Raw genomic sequence first — 14565 nt, forward strand, 5'->3', positions numbered from 1 at the left:
TAACCGAAGGTATCACGGCACCGTCAATACGGTGAATTAAAAGTGTCGTTGAGCGCTTCGCATGACGCGTACGCAACATCGTGCCGCGTACGTAGGCTCGTTACGTACGCCCAACTAAAAGTGTCTACTTTTAGTTAAAAGTGTCTACTAAAGGTGTCTATTGCAAATGGCTGGCAGGCTGCGTCCGTATGGCTGTTGTGGACGTGAACCTAAATCTGTCTGTCGACGCTGGCGCTCATTAATGATAAGCCAAGTAAAGATGCTCTTACCTCAATTCTGAAAGCGCAATCTAGTGCCTCCATATACGGGGTGGCCAGCAAACGGTTGTGCAGTGCGAGCAGTCGGTTTTTGACAAGGAGACGTTGCCTGCGTCGGCCTTGCAAGGCTGGAGAGTAAGGGTGTCTTCTTGGGCCCGCACGAGACCAGGGCGTCTGGCACGAGACGCGAGCATGCACAGAGGGGGTGTACGGAGGGACAGCGTTACATAAGTTAGTCAAAAAGCTGCTTCACATCGAAAAGTACGTCTGAAATAGTGGCGACACATGCAGAACAACGCCACACTGCTGCTGAGCATAAAGCAGGACTGCTGCGTGTTTAGAGAGAGGTGACAATTTAACGTACCAGGTACACTACTATAGGAGAGCTGAAAGTCGTCCCGGGGGCCTCACATTTAATGAAACGTATTGAAAAAAACTCCCAAGCATTTCCTCGAGGGTGGACATGGTTAAGTGCGAATGCACGGGGTGATGCTATGAGGGGGAGTAAAGTTAAAATTCATTGGCATTCGCCAGTGAGTTAACGTAAACTCCCCCGTGTGATCAGGTTGCGATTCCCAGGAACCATTAGACCCTCTCGGGAAATGTTGGCGAGTTTACGCGTATATGTGAGAGTAAATTCGCACTATAATGATGTTTATGTCCACGGCCCGCTTCACCCGCTGGCGCTCGGCATCACGGGCCCTTCGCCGCGCTGCCTTGTCTTCAACCGGCGCGACATCTTCAACGTCGCCACGTGCAATGCTCGCATTCGATTGCGTTGTACTCGTTGTTGGAGGTATCGCAGTCGAGGTTGATGCCTGCGATGGATTCATACCTATGACGACTTGCCGATCTCGAGCAAGGCGTGGCTGCGCAGCCACGGAGCGGATCGCGGAGCGCGCGTAATCACGTGGTGTGTGACATCACTGCGCCGTTGCTACAAACGCTCCTCTCCGCTCCTCGCGCCGTTGCTAGGAGAGAGGAGGAGGCGCACCGCGGGCAGCGGATTCAGGGTCGCTTATAAAGTGCATTCGCAGTTAAAACTTAGGGCTACCCATGTGTGTGTTTAGAGAAAGTGGTTAACGATTTAGGGTACTTGGTACTCTACTGTGGGAGAACTGGAAGCCGTCCCGTGGATGAATTATTCACAGGGGTAGCAGTGTGTTTAACGATTTAGCACACTGTGTATTTAGAAAAAAGTTCATTCTATCCTGGGATGCAACAAACCTAAGGAACGAGCGTCTGTACTACAAGCACAATAACAAACAAATGACAAAGCACAACAGACGTAACACATTTAAACAAAAGTGTCGAAGTCCGTAGGGTGTCCATAGTCTATGGTACTAATAACTACATACACTACATATATACACTAATGACAATATGGATAATGTACATGATCTATATTGTACAATATTGTACATATTGTACAGAATGTACAGAATTTACAAGACGGTGAAGATGTTAGAAAATATGTACAAGTATTATTATTCATAAAATTTGATAACTTTTTTTACAGCATTAGAATGAAGTGAGTATATACAAGAGCTCACTCCCATATGGGACATGCACAAACACATATAATTAGTAAACACATACTGATTACATGCACTAATCAGACATTGACAGGTGACCTGGCTATAGGAACCAAGCCAGGTGGGAAACTAATCGAACACGTCTGTCAACTACGGACAGAAAGCGGCACGACCATTGTCCCAGAAATTCTTCCTCCCCAAGGAAGAACAATTCCTCCGACAGAAACGATAAGAGTTCAGAGTAGAGTCGTTCCAGAATCGGAAAGAGAGCACGACGACGATGACCTGCCGCAACAGCTTCGCACCTATTACGCCACAAACAAAAAGCTCCCGCATCTATTAGAAGGCGTGCAAGGCGACTACGTGAGCAGCGAGCAGATTTTACAAAGCGGTTGACACCTAGGCCACGAAAACTAGTGTTAACTGACTTCCAAAACACCTTTGCAATGACACATTGCTGCAGCATATGCTGGTTAGACTTTTGTAACGGGCAGTTAGGACAAGTGGAAGATGGGACCAAGCCCCACTTCTGCAGTCTCTCCCGTGTTGGGAGTACTCTCCATCCAAGACGCCCCATAAAGTCACGGAGGTGACCAGGCAAAAACGATGCCGTTATCGCGCTCCACGAGACATGCCTCGATCGTGCTAGACGGGCTGGAGGAACCAGAGGAAGCAGAAGAGCCGCCGTTGTATCTACAATGTGGCTTTAGAGAATGTCCACATCGGCACAAACCTGCTGTGCGTGTCAATAAAGTGCTACTGCCGTTAAGTGAAATGCAGGCACATCAAGTGTTTGCGGTGCAGAATTAAGCCGTGCCTCTGGTAGTAAATAGCGTATCTTGGTGCCTAAGAAACAGCAGGCAAGATCACGCGCGGGGCACTATTCACCATGCAACAACCGAAGTAAGAATCGTAGGACAAGCAGCCGGCAGTGAACAGAGACGGATGGGAATGCGATCCACCGCAGTTTCTCGGTTGCCCAAGAGAGAGAGAGAGAGAGATAAAGATGCAAGGAAAGGCAGGGAGGTTAACCAGACGCAAATCCGGTTTGCTACCCTGCACTGGGGAAAGGATAAAGGGGAGAAAAGAGGTTGCAGAGAGATGAGAAGGTACACACAATCACGAGCACACTCGGGGAGCACATACAGTCTACAGGCGGTCGCTCAAGTTTGTTGACTTTAGGTAAAGTAGCAGTGCTTTAGTTGCTTTCTGCGCAACTGAGGCAGATGCCCAAGGTCCTAGTATCTTCTGCACACAAAATGGTCCGGGGTCAAGTTGATTCAAAACCATCCGGAGCTGGCATCGCTGTGTGTCGTAGCAAGCGCAGCTGCACAGGACGTGTTCGATGGTCTCTTCAGCTCCGCAGTAGTCGCATGTAGGAGTGTCTGCCATACCAATGCGAAAGGAGTACACCTTTTAAATGCAACACCCAACCCAAGGCGGCATAACAGTGTGGAATTGGAGCGGGAAAGTTGTGATGGTAGCTTTAGCTTGAGCGAAGGATCCAGTTCATAAAATTGACACCTTTGGAAGCTGGTAGACGACCAGAACGTGTGTGTGAGATCTCGAGCCAGCAGGTCAAGTTGTCTTGCTGCATCATTCCTTGATAGAGGAATCGGGACTACACGGGTTCCTTCATGGGCTGAGCGGGCTGCATCATCGGCTAATTGATTTCCGGTAATACCGATAGGTCATGGCAGACATTGATATATAATATCATGCCCTCATGCTAGAGCTTCATGATGGAAATGTCTTATTTCTTGTACCAATTGGTCATGACTCCTCCTACGCATGGCAGACTGCAAACTCTGAAGCGCTGCCTTCGAATCACAGAATATGACCCATTTTCCTGGACGTTCTTGAACGAGATATTGTAAAGCAGCCCTTATAGCAGCAAGCTCTGATGCCGTAGGTGTAGTCATATGCGACAGATTAAACTTGATTGTCATTGCTGCAGCCGGAATTACAGCGGCACCTGATGAGCTGCTGGACGAGACGGACCCATCAGTGTATATCTGCATTCGTTCTAAGTACAACTCATGTAATAATAGCAGTGTTGCTTGCTTCAATGCTACTCTGGAGTGATTGCTTTTCTTTTTGATTCCCGGAATTTCTAGACGTACTTGCGGCTGGTTGAGGCACCACAAAGGACATGCCATTCTCGCATCTGGCGTATATCCTGATGGAATGCTGTTTAGGTGCTTGGCTATGACGTCTGAAAACGTAGCACGTGGTCTTCCGGAGGGTAGAAGGGCCAAGTGGTGGTCAGGGACGCGGCTAGCATGTCGAATGTGCGCTCTGAGGCAATCCACAACCCTATATGTCCTGACCGGATGGTCTTTGGCAAGCATAATTGTGGCATAAGTAGAAGCGCATCGGGGCAGCCCTAGGCAGATACTCAGTGCCTGACCCTTCAAACTCTCCAATGAATGAGTATTGGATTTGCAAGTGTTAGTCAGTACCGGCAAGCTGTAGCGCAATAGACCCAGAAATAGGGCCCTGTACAGCTGTAGCATGGAGGCCACAGAAGTTCCCCATGCTTTCCCGCACATGAATTTCATTATATGCACAATAGACAGCAGTCTCTTCTTCAAGTATGCACAATGTGGGCTCCACTGAAGACTTCTGTCGATTATTATGCCCAGGAAACGATGCGTCCGTGCATATTTGACACTCTGCTCATTGATGTAAACAGGGTATGGCGTCATTGGTTTGCGTGTAAACGCCATCAACGCGCACTTCACAGTTGATATAGTTAGGCCTTGTTTCTGAAGGTAGGCTGTTGTGAGGGTTGCTGCCCGCTGTATTCGTGCACGCACCTGAGGGCGAGTAACTGCAGCACTCCAGAGGCAAATATCGTCGGCGTATATGGATAGGCACACCGACTTTGGCAGAACCGTCACCAGACCAATGAGGGCAACATTGAACAATGTGGGGCTTAAAACACCTCCCTGAGGTACTCCGCAGTAGTTGTAATGTTCAGCCGTTGTACCCTCATATGTTTGCACAAAGAAACCCCTGCCAGTTATATAATCTTTTATCCATTGAAACATTCGTCCACCAATGCCCATTGCTGCGAGAGAAGTGAGGATGGCATCGTGAGCTACATTATCATATGCACCCTTCACGTCAAGAAAGAGTGCCACTGATATGCGCTTGCGACTTTTTTCTTGTTGCACAAATGTCGATAAGTCAAGGACACAGTCGATGGAGGAGCGGCCCCGACGAAAGCCTGCCATGCAAAAAGGGTATTTGGTGTATCGTTCCAAGTACCACTCGAGACGAAATAGAACCATTCTTTCCATCACTTTTCCGAGGCAGCTTGCGAGGGCAATAGGGCGATACGCTGTCAAGTCCAATGGTGATTTTTCCGATTTCAAAAGTGCTATTAATCGACTTATTTTCCATTCTCGGGGAACACTGCCACTGAGCCAGGAGTTGTTGAAGCATGTTAAAAGTTCTTTTCTGGCTTTTTGTCCAAGGTGTCCCAACGCACTATAAGTAATACCATCAGGACCTGGCGATGACATGCGCTTAGAAGCGACTAACGCACCTTCCAGTTTTTCCATGGTGAATGGAATGTCCATTTCTGGTAATCGCGTCTCAGGAACGATCACGGCGTCGATGCTCTCGTTCATAATATTCCCGGCAACTCTCGTGCAAAATTCTTCAGCCACCTCGAGTTCCGTTTTTCCATGATGGAGTGCCAAAGCTTTAAAAGGGTGCCGTTGTTGCGGAGAGGAGCGAAGACCACGAACTGTTCTCCAGATATATGACAGCGGTATATGAGGGTCTAAAGATTCGCAGAATGCTTTCCAGCGTTCGCTCTCCAGCTTGTAACGGTTGAATCTTTTTCTGGAGCCGCCTTGCTTCCTTCAGATCGTAAATTGATCTTGTGCGTCTGTATCGTCGTTCAGCACGCCTTCGTATAGCTCGTAATCTTTTCAGTTCGATGTCAAACTGTGTTATTTTAGACGAAAATAGTAATTTACATTTGGACGCTTGCATAGCTTCCGCTATGGTATTTTCCAGGCTGCAGGCGAGGCCTTCTTGGCAAGCGTCCTCAACACGCGATGTAAACATCGACCAGTCAGTGCCAATTACAACACCGGAAGAGAAATTTTTTATGATACCATCGATCGTCACGTAGGTGGGTATGTGATCACTCCCATGAGTCTCAATATCGCAAAACCATTTAACTTTGTGAGAGAAGCACCTTGACACCAATGTCAGGTCAAGGCAACTGCCATACGTGAGACCCCGCAGATATGTGGGGGTAGCATCGTTCATGATGGTAAGGTCGTAATCGGAAGCGAATGCAACAATGTTCCGGCCCCTGGCATTCATCCTAGTGCTCCCCCAAAGCATGTGATGGGCGTTGAAGTCACCGGTGATGATCCAAGGCCCATCGGTCCTCATTAGGATGTCTTTTAATCTGTCGCAGTCAAATCGCGATGACGGAGATATATATCCACCAATAAGCGTGAACGAAACTGCATTCTTCTTTACACGAAGACACACGTACTGATTGTCGTCATTTGAACTTATTGGATGCGAAAGATAAGTCAAGTCTGTGCGAATGTAAACAATTACTTTGCTTCGTTCTTCACAAGCGGCTGAACAAAAAGCTTCATAACCGGACAATCTATAAGGCGTTGATACGTTTGGTTCACATATGACAAGTATAGGGAATTGATTGGCCCGAACAAATTGGCGAAAGTCCGAGATACGGGACTTTATGTCTCTGGCATTCCACTGAAAAATCGACGCACTTTTAACTTCAGTGCGGAAGATGAGATTTTGTTGAGCCATTGTGCTTATACGACGTTAGCAAGAACTGGATTCAGTGCATCCAGTATTTGCAGTGCACTCTTAGCAGACGGAGATTGTATGCTGCTCAGTAGCGTGCGAATCGTGGCAATTAAAGATTGCACGATTGCAGTCACTTGCCTGTCTTGGTTGGAAAGATCTCGAACTGGGATCGCGGACTGGCTGTCATGAAACTCCTTCGGTTCGCTTGATGCTGTTTCCCTTTGAAGTGCAGGCCACTCTGTCGCAGTTAGGGTATGCTCACTGGCTTTGTCCTTTACAGCCTTTCCCACGGCATGTGGTCTGGGAGGCAAAGGAGGTGGTACTGATGAGGGATCTGGGAAACGTGTCGAGGAGGTAGCGGGCGTCCTTGAAGACCGACGTCGACGTGAACGACGCCTTCTGACTTTAGCTGCGGCTTCTCGATGAGATGAGTGATCGCGCACCATCTCCTTCAAGATGGCAATTTCCTTCTGAATCCACGGGCAGTCCTTCGATGTGGCTTCATGGGATCCATTGCAATTAGAGCATTTCTTGACAGTTGCGACGCACTTGTCCGCTTCATGGGGCTCGGCGCAGCGGTTGCCCAAGAGCTGCTCGGCAAACCAGCTCTGTTCCACCCGACCAGAAAAAGTGAGCCAATGAGGGATTGCAACGACCTAGTGATTCGTAATGGGGGCTTTAAGACATGAGATATATACCATGCACGACCGCAAAACACCGTCTGTGCTAAATAGCTTCTTTCGAGTATCGGTAAATCGTACTCTTGTGCTTCCCGGACGTGTCGTTTGACATCTTCGACTACTGAATTTCACAAGGAGGCTGATATGCCGTAGCAAGTATAATCAAGCCCCAGAATGCGAATGGAGTCACTTTTTGAAGACTAAAAAAGGGACTTAGGCAGGCGTCTGGAGAACCAATGAATAAATATCGACATTTTGAAAAATTTAACGCAGCACCTGAAATCGTGCCATACACAGCAAAAAGTTGTGCGCTACGGGATAAAGTGTCCTCATTCTTCAAATACAACGTGATGTCATCAGCAAATGCTATCACCGTCACGGTACCACTACCTGGAAGAGGAAGGCCTCTAACGTAAGGATCAGCGATTAGCGATTGAAGGAATGGTTCGAGGCTGAGTACAAAAAGTGCAGGAGATAAAGGACGCCCCTGGCGAACACCACGGGTAACAGGAAATGGTGCACTCTCTAAACCATCAAGAAACAACGTGCTGCGTATATTTCAGTATGCGTTTCTGAGAAGCTCAACGAAGTTTTGCGAGAAGCCAACTGCTGCCATTACGCTAATTATAAAGCCATGTCCGAGGCGATCGAATGCCTTTACATGGTCAAGTGAAAGCAAGAGTCCCCGAGCTGATCTTGTTAACGTGTACGCAACTATATCACGCGTAACAAAGGAGATACTGTGGATTTCTCTTCCAGAATATAGCACGCCTGATGATGACCTATTAAGGAGGGTATCAGGCTTCTCAAACGCCGAGTGATAACTGCCACGAAAGTTGTGTAATCAACGTTGAGGAGCGTTATTGGTCTCCACTCCTCTGGGCGAACCGACGATGGGTCATGTTTAGGTATTAAAACAAGTCGACCATGGCGAAAGCTATCAGGAAAATCCAAATTCTCAAAACAGCGGCAAATAACAGAGGTGAAAAGAGCACCAATGTCGTCCCAAAACGTTAAATAAAACTCAACAGGCCACCCGTCCCGCCCGGCCCGGGCCGAGCCACGCTTCATGGAAGACAGCGCCTCTTTAACTTCGTCAGCTGACGGACTTGTGCAAAGTTGTTCAGCTACTTCAGATGAAATTTTGGGTAGCCTACTTAACATTGTGGCTGTCTTGGTGGTACCGCGATATGATGACATTGTCGCGCGAGCCATGTTGGCAAATTCATCTAGGAAAAATGATTGATCACGTGTCGGCGGCAACGCAGTGTGTAAGGATCTGGCAGCCGGAGTTCCTGGCCGACTCGACGGGTTGAAAAGCGAGCTTTTCGCAAAGCGTAGAACCTCAGGGAGAGCACATGGATTACGTCTGCAACGCCAAGCAGCCGCCGTCAACGGCGAAGCGGCAATAAGGCGTTGAAAACGACCCCTTAACTCTCGCTGCCATGCGCGCATCAAGGGAGTTAGCCGTTCAAACCGAAGAGCAATACGCAGCTTTGTGGCAGTGTCCGCTAGTTCTTCGGACGTACGGCGTCTAAGGGCCCGCCCTGCTACTGAGCAGTGTAAACGCCACTGTGTCTTGAGCGCGTCCCACACCTCCGGACCGCATCCCAAAAGAAAGGCGCGCAAGATTCTAGGTAAGCTGGAGCGTGAACGCACGTCGTGCAGAATGCGGATGTCAAGACGCCAAGGTCTCACTGATGATGAAAAGGGAAGGTAAGCCTCGAGCGTCACTGGTCGGTGGTCTGATGTATAAACAGGGGATGATGGTAATGTTATTACATCGGAGTGCGATACGTAAGAAGCTAGCGCGCTCCGCACATAGAAACGATCCAACCGACTAGACGACGTGCTACGCCGCCAAGTCCAGGCATACTGTTGTCCATGCACTAGTCTGTACGTATCTGTCAAAGAGAAATGTTGCACCAGGTGACGCAGCTCTCGCGCGTTCCAATCAGAGCGACCCCATCATGGACCTTGCACGTCAGCTCGCGTGTCTAATACACAATTAAAATCTCCAGTGAGTATGACATGACGACCGTCTAGAAAATACACGTCCAGGTCTCGGAAAAAAAATTGCCCGCAGCTTCCCTCGGGGGAACACTGAGGAGGATGCGGAGCATATAATTGGTTAACGGGGTGTTAAAGTGCGACTTACTTGGGTCGATGGCTAAATTGGTTAACGTGGTTGTGAAATGGGGTGTTAAATTGCGACTTACTTGGGTCGATGGCTAAATTGGTTAACGTGGTTGTAGGAGGGGGTGTTAAATGAGTGAACACGTACACACGTATGCGAAAGGGCGGCGCTGGTCGAAGGGACGTCGATCATTGTGTTTGTGGATTCGTTGGAATTCATTTCACCGCGACCTTGGACGTCGACGCGCCGTACAAACCAACCGACGAGCGGCAACTGAGCGAGCGAGCGCCGACCTTGAGTATATATACAGCGCGACGGCGCATGCCCTGTCAGCTGTCGAAAGTTCGAGAAGGGGGAGAAGCGCGACGGCGCATGCGCGCGCGTCAGCCGCCGATGTTCTCGAAGCGCGACGGCGCATGCGCGCGCGTCAGCTGCCGATGTTCTCGAAGCGTGACGGCGCATGCGCGCTACATTATACAGCTAGCGAATGTTCGTGAAGAGGAGAAGCGCACGCGGTGTGTAGAGGAGGAAGGGTGCACAGATGGTGGAGGAGTGAAGCGCGCGCGGTGTGTAGAGGAGGAAGGGATGCACAGATGGTGGAAGAAGGAGGAGGAAGCTTGCGGACGGCGCCGCACTACAAGCCTCGAGTATTAGATGCTCCGCATCTAAAAATCGTTAGACATCACTGTTTGAGCTGGTCCATTAATACACAAAACACGCAGCTTGAAATATGATGTGACGCAGTCAAAAGCCAATAACCGTGGTCCATTACTACACAAAACACGCAGCTTGAAGTATGATAGGACGCAGTCAAAAGCCAATACCCATCCAATCCCGCCATGGAAAACATGATGATTGCGTAGAAGAGCGCGGTCAAAAATACTAATTCCAACTTCACTGAAGGGAGATGTCGTGAAAGAAAAAATAACAATCTAAATTGAATGCGCGTTTGAGTTACTCACAAGGGTACCACAGTCACCTTAGCCGCGTATACTTCGCATATCAATATGTAACCTATTCGTATGACCACCACATATTCTCTGGGTGTTGCGCTCATTTTTTAAACAGTATTTTATTAGCACTCTTGGTTTGCGTAACGCTAGGCTTGTGTTTTCAAGCAACGTAACCTTGATTTGCATCTTTTACGTGAGCACGACAAAATAGTGAGTATTAAGCCCCAGTAGCTATAAGTTCGAAACATGCTAATTCAAATGTGGCCAAGAAACCAATTTTGGCTCGGTAAGCAACCAGACTTCAGAAAACGCTCCGTGTGCTGGCAACACTGGACTGAAAAAATGGCAGCGTATCCACGGAGAGAATGATGGAGAGTGGGGCGAAGCATACGTCCGTCCAGTCGTTCTTGCTTCCGTCCAACCATGCGTGCGTCTGTGTGGCCGCCAGTGTGTGTCCATCCGCCCAACGCCGACTGAATTTCAAGGCCGAAAGGCTGCCGCAGTGACGTCAGAGGTTGGGGGCCCAGTTGCCCAACTGAGCATGCTCAGTAAGACTTTTTTTCCATATCTTTTATTCGGCCCAATCTAGCCGCAGCAGCTGCGAGAGCGGGAGCGTTGGTTGTCCTAAAACGTGAACGAAGCACAGGCTTTCCGTCGCCTTCGCGGCGTAACTGGGCCTCCACCCTCTGACGTCACTGCGGCCGCCTTTCGGCCTTGAAATTTAGTCGGCGTTGATCCGCCCGTCCGTGCGTGCGTCTGTTCGTGTGTCCGCACGTCCATCTGTGCGTCCGTCCGAGCGTTCATCCATGCATCTGCTCCTGCGTCCGTCCATGCGTCCATCCGTCCATGCAGCCATCCGTGCGTCCGTCCATGCATCTGTCTGTGTGTCCGTTCGTCCACCTAATCAACACTCCAAGTACCTCCATCTCGCATCTTTTCATCATATATTCCTCATACAGAAGCACCACCATCCAGTGGACATTCCAAGGACTAAACGAGAGGAGGCACACGCACACTTTCTTACGGCTTGCGCTTCGTGTCTACTTCCCACCTTTAACCACCTCGAGTTCATGGTATATACTAGTTCACTGTATTCATGGCACTGCGGCCACGCGCTCGCTAAACCTTTCTAAAACCAAGGAGGTGACGCCCAGCGAGGATAACGTAGCAACCTTTTCTTGTCAGATAGTGCTCAATGTACATGCCAATGGCTGCTGAGGGGGAATGAGAGACAGGAGAATTCGGCTTTTAGTTAACGCGCACGCTGCGAATTTTTTTATTGTTCAACAACGCACAGTAGAAATCTCCCACCGGCACCACCTTGGAGGTCAAAATGTAAGACTGGTTACATACTACTACTACGACTTCGAGGGACGAACGGGTGCCGCTAAAAAGAGCTTCGCCCCTCAAAACTAGGATGACTGCGCTTAACAGGGTCAACACTGCACTCTCGCTCGGCGCTGTGCTATATAGGTTTCTTGATAGTGGCGTTGCGTCGTGTTGCTTCGTCGAAGGCAAAAGGTCGCTGGCCGCGAACCGCCTCATTCTCACCGGAATGAAGTATTTCTTTGGCAAAACAGCGGAAATAGGGGCGCTGTGCGCGCACAGATTGAGTCTCTTTGGCGAACCACGTCAGATTTTCTTCAAGTTGAAGAAGCTGTCCAGCGAGGCCAAGGTTGAAGAAGCGGTTGTGTGCCTCTCCGAAAGGTGCTAACACTTTTGCACTGCGTTGCTGTACTGCTACGGGCAAGACCTTAACACGTTTTGAGGTAACTACGCTGAGAGTATTGCTGCCGATTGCATTGTATCCTATGGAGTTGTGTTTTCCCGTCAAAAACTAAATACGCATGCCGTTCACTTGATCAAAGAACACTGTTATGAATGGTCGTATGTATCTTTAGATAAGGCACATCGTAGTTTCGATTGTAATAGGAGTGCTTCTTTCTTTTCGTTCGTGTTCATATTCTCACGTTTCTAATAAATAAGGCCGTGTGCTTCCGAACATTCACTTGCTCGTGTTCGCAGTATATAGCTGATATTCAAAGCAGTTATATCCACTCACATTGCTCATGCTACAAATTCACAGGCATTATATTGTCACGGAGTCGTGACGTTGACGAAGAGGAGAGTGTAGGTCGAATATGAATCTGTTTGTTTGGCTGAACTTGTAGCTGGTGAATAATAAGTCAGATTACAGTGATAGCGCGGTGAACACAGCGTCAGCCGTCGATGAACTCACAAGCTGTGAAGTGCATCGGCATTTACCACCGTATTCTAGAACGTCCCTTCACTCAATGTTTCACCTTCACTTGAGAAAGCCGATGGGAGCGCCATCTGCAGGCACGGCAAGTCACGGCATATCAGCATTAATGAGCTGCAAATCTTGCGTAGCGCAGCCTCATTCTCAGCCGAGCAGCGGCGCAGTGCTCAACTCTGTCAAGTGAAGAATGAAAGTCGAGTCGAGTAGCGTTTGTGAATACGGTGGCTAGACAAATGTCGTCGAATACTCGAGCGTTATAGGTAGCGGTCGCGTAGGTTCCAGAATAAGTAATATTTGCGTAGTTTGCGTCATCTTACCAAAATGATCTACTACAGTCCTGAAGCTTCTCAAACAACGCAGGTGCAGATTTGCGTTTAAGGGAGGGGGGCGCAGAATGAGGGACAAGGCAAGGAGATTAACCAGAAATACGTCCGGTTGGCTAGCCTACACTCTGAAATTGTTAAGGGGATAAGAAAGATGAAAAAGAGGAAAGGAAGTAAAATGGAAAAGGGAGAGACAGTAAGTTCCCTGCAGTGTGTAGAACTCCTCCACAAGTCAGAGGCATTCACACACACGCACGCACGCACGCACGCACACACACACACACACACACACACACACACACACACACACACACACACACACACACACACACACACACACACACACACACACACACACACACACACACACACACACACACACACACACACACACACACACACGCGCGCGCGCGCGCGCGCGCACGCGCTAGGGTTTTTACGGTTTTGTGGACTGTTCAGGGGTGTGGACGGTGCTGTATTAGCACCTGCACAGAAGGTGGCCAATCAGCCAGGCACCGCAATGCGTCGGCAAGTACTTGCCTCTCTAAGGAAAATCGAAGACAGTGACACAGCAGGTCTTCGATATTTTCATCAATGCCGCAAACATTGCGCGCACTTACTTACAGTGTAACGGGGCGTTAACAAAAACGTGGGAAAGGAACGTGGCAATGTATAGACGCACGAACATCCATGCAAGCACGCTGAACGCGTGCCTCCATCGCGCGTGCTTGTGAGTGCGTGTATACACATGCGAAAGCGAAAATGCTCGGCAGGAAGGATTACAGCAGCTTCTTTGAGGATGGCTAGCACTAGGACTTGCACGGAAAACAAGCATATTAGAAAAATACATGGAGTCACACACGTAATGCAACGAAGCTCTTAAAAGCCAAATATTGGTAAAATACACACACGCTAGATAAGGGTGTACTCAAATTTGGGGGCACCTTAAAGAACCCTAGGTGGTCGAAATTTCTTGAGCCCTCCACTACGGCGTCTCTCATAATCATATGGTGGTTTTGGAACGTTAAACTTCAGATATCAATCAATCGTGTACTCACCGAGGAGAATTATGATGTAGTGAGCGAATTAATTAGTACAAACTATACCGTGTCCACCACTTTCTTTCCGATGCGTAAGTTTCTGACTTGCGTCGCTCGCCGTGGCGTGTCGTGTTCCCTCGGAAAGTGATTAAACGATACGTTGCCGTGTTTCCACCGCGATGCAACGCATGGCAGAACACTTCAATCTTGGGACATCACTTTCTTCTTTTTCGGGCTTTGGCGTGTGGCATGTCAAAAATAAAGGAACAATGCGGCCGCTTCTCGACGTGCGCTACGTGGTAACATATCTCCTTTCAAGGTTTTTACTTTTAGCACCGTTTCCACGCGTGGCCTCTAGGTGGCGAGCGCTTAGCTGAAGTCGCGAATACATCGGGCCAACTATAAAAGAGCCTGTGCGTCCATCCATCCGTTCGTCCGCCCATCACGAATCGAGATTAAGAAGAAATGCAAACACTCCTGATTAACATCGAAGCTCTTCTTAGCCAAAGTTTTCACGTCCGGCATTGTGATAGCGCTGATCATGTGGTCTCGTATTGTGGCGAGACAG

This window comes from Rhipicephalus microplus, chromosome 7 (genome assembly GCF_043290135.1).
Source record: "Rhipicephalus microplus isolate Deutch F79 chromosome 7, USDA_Rmic, whole genome shotgun sequence".
Classification (NCBI taxonomy): Eukaryota; Metazoa; Arthropoda; class Arachnida; order Ixodida; family Ixodidae; genus Rhipicephalus; species Rhipicephalus microplus.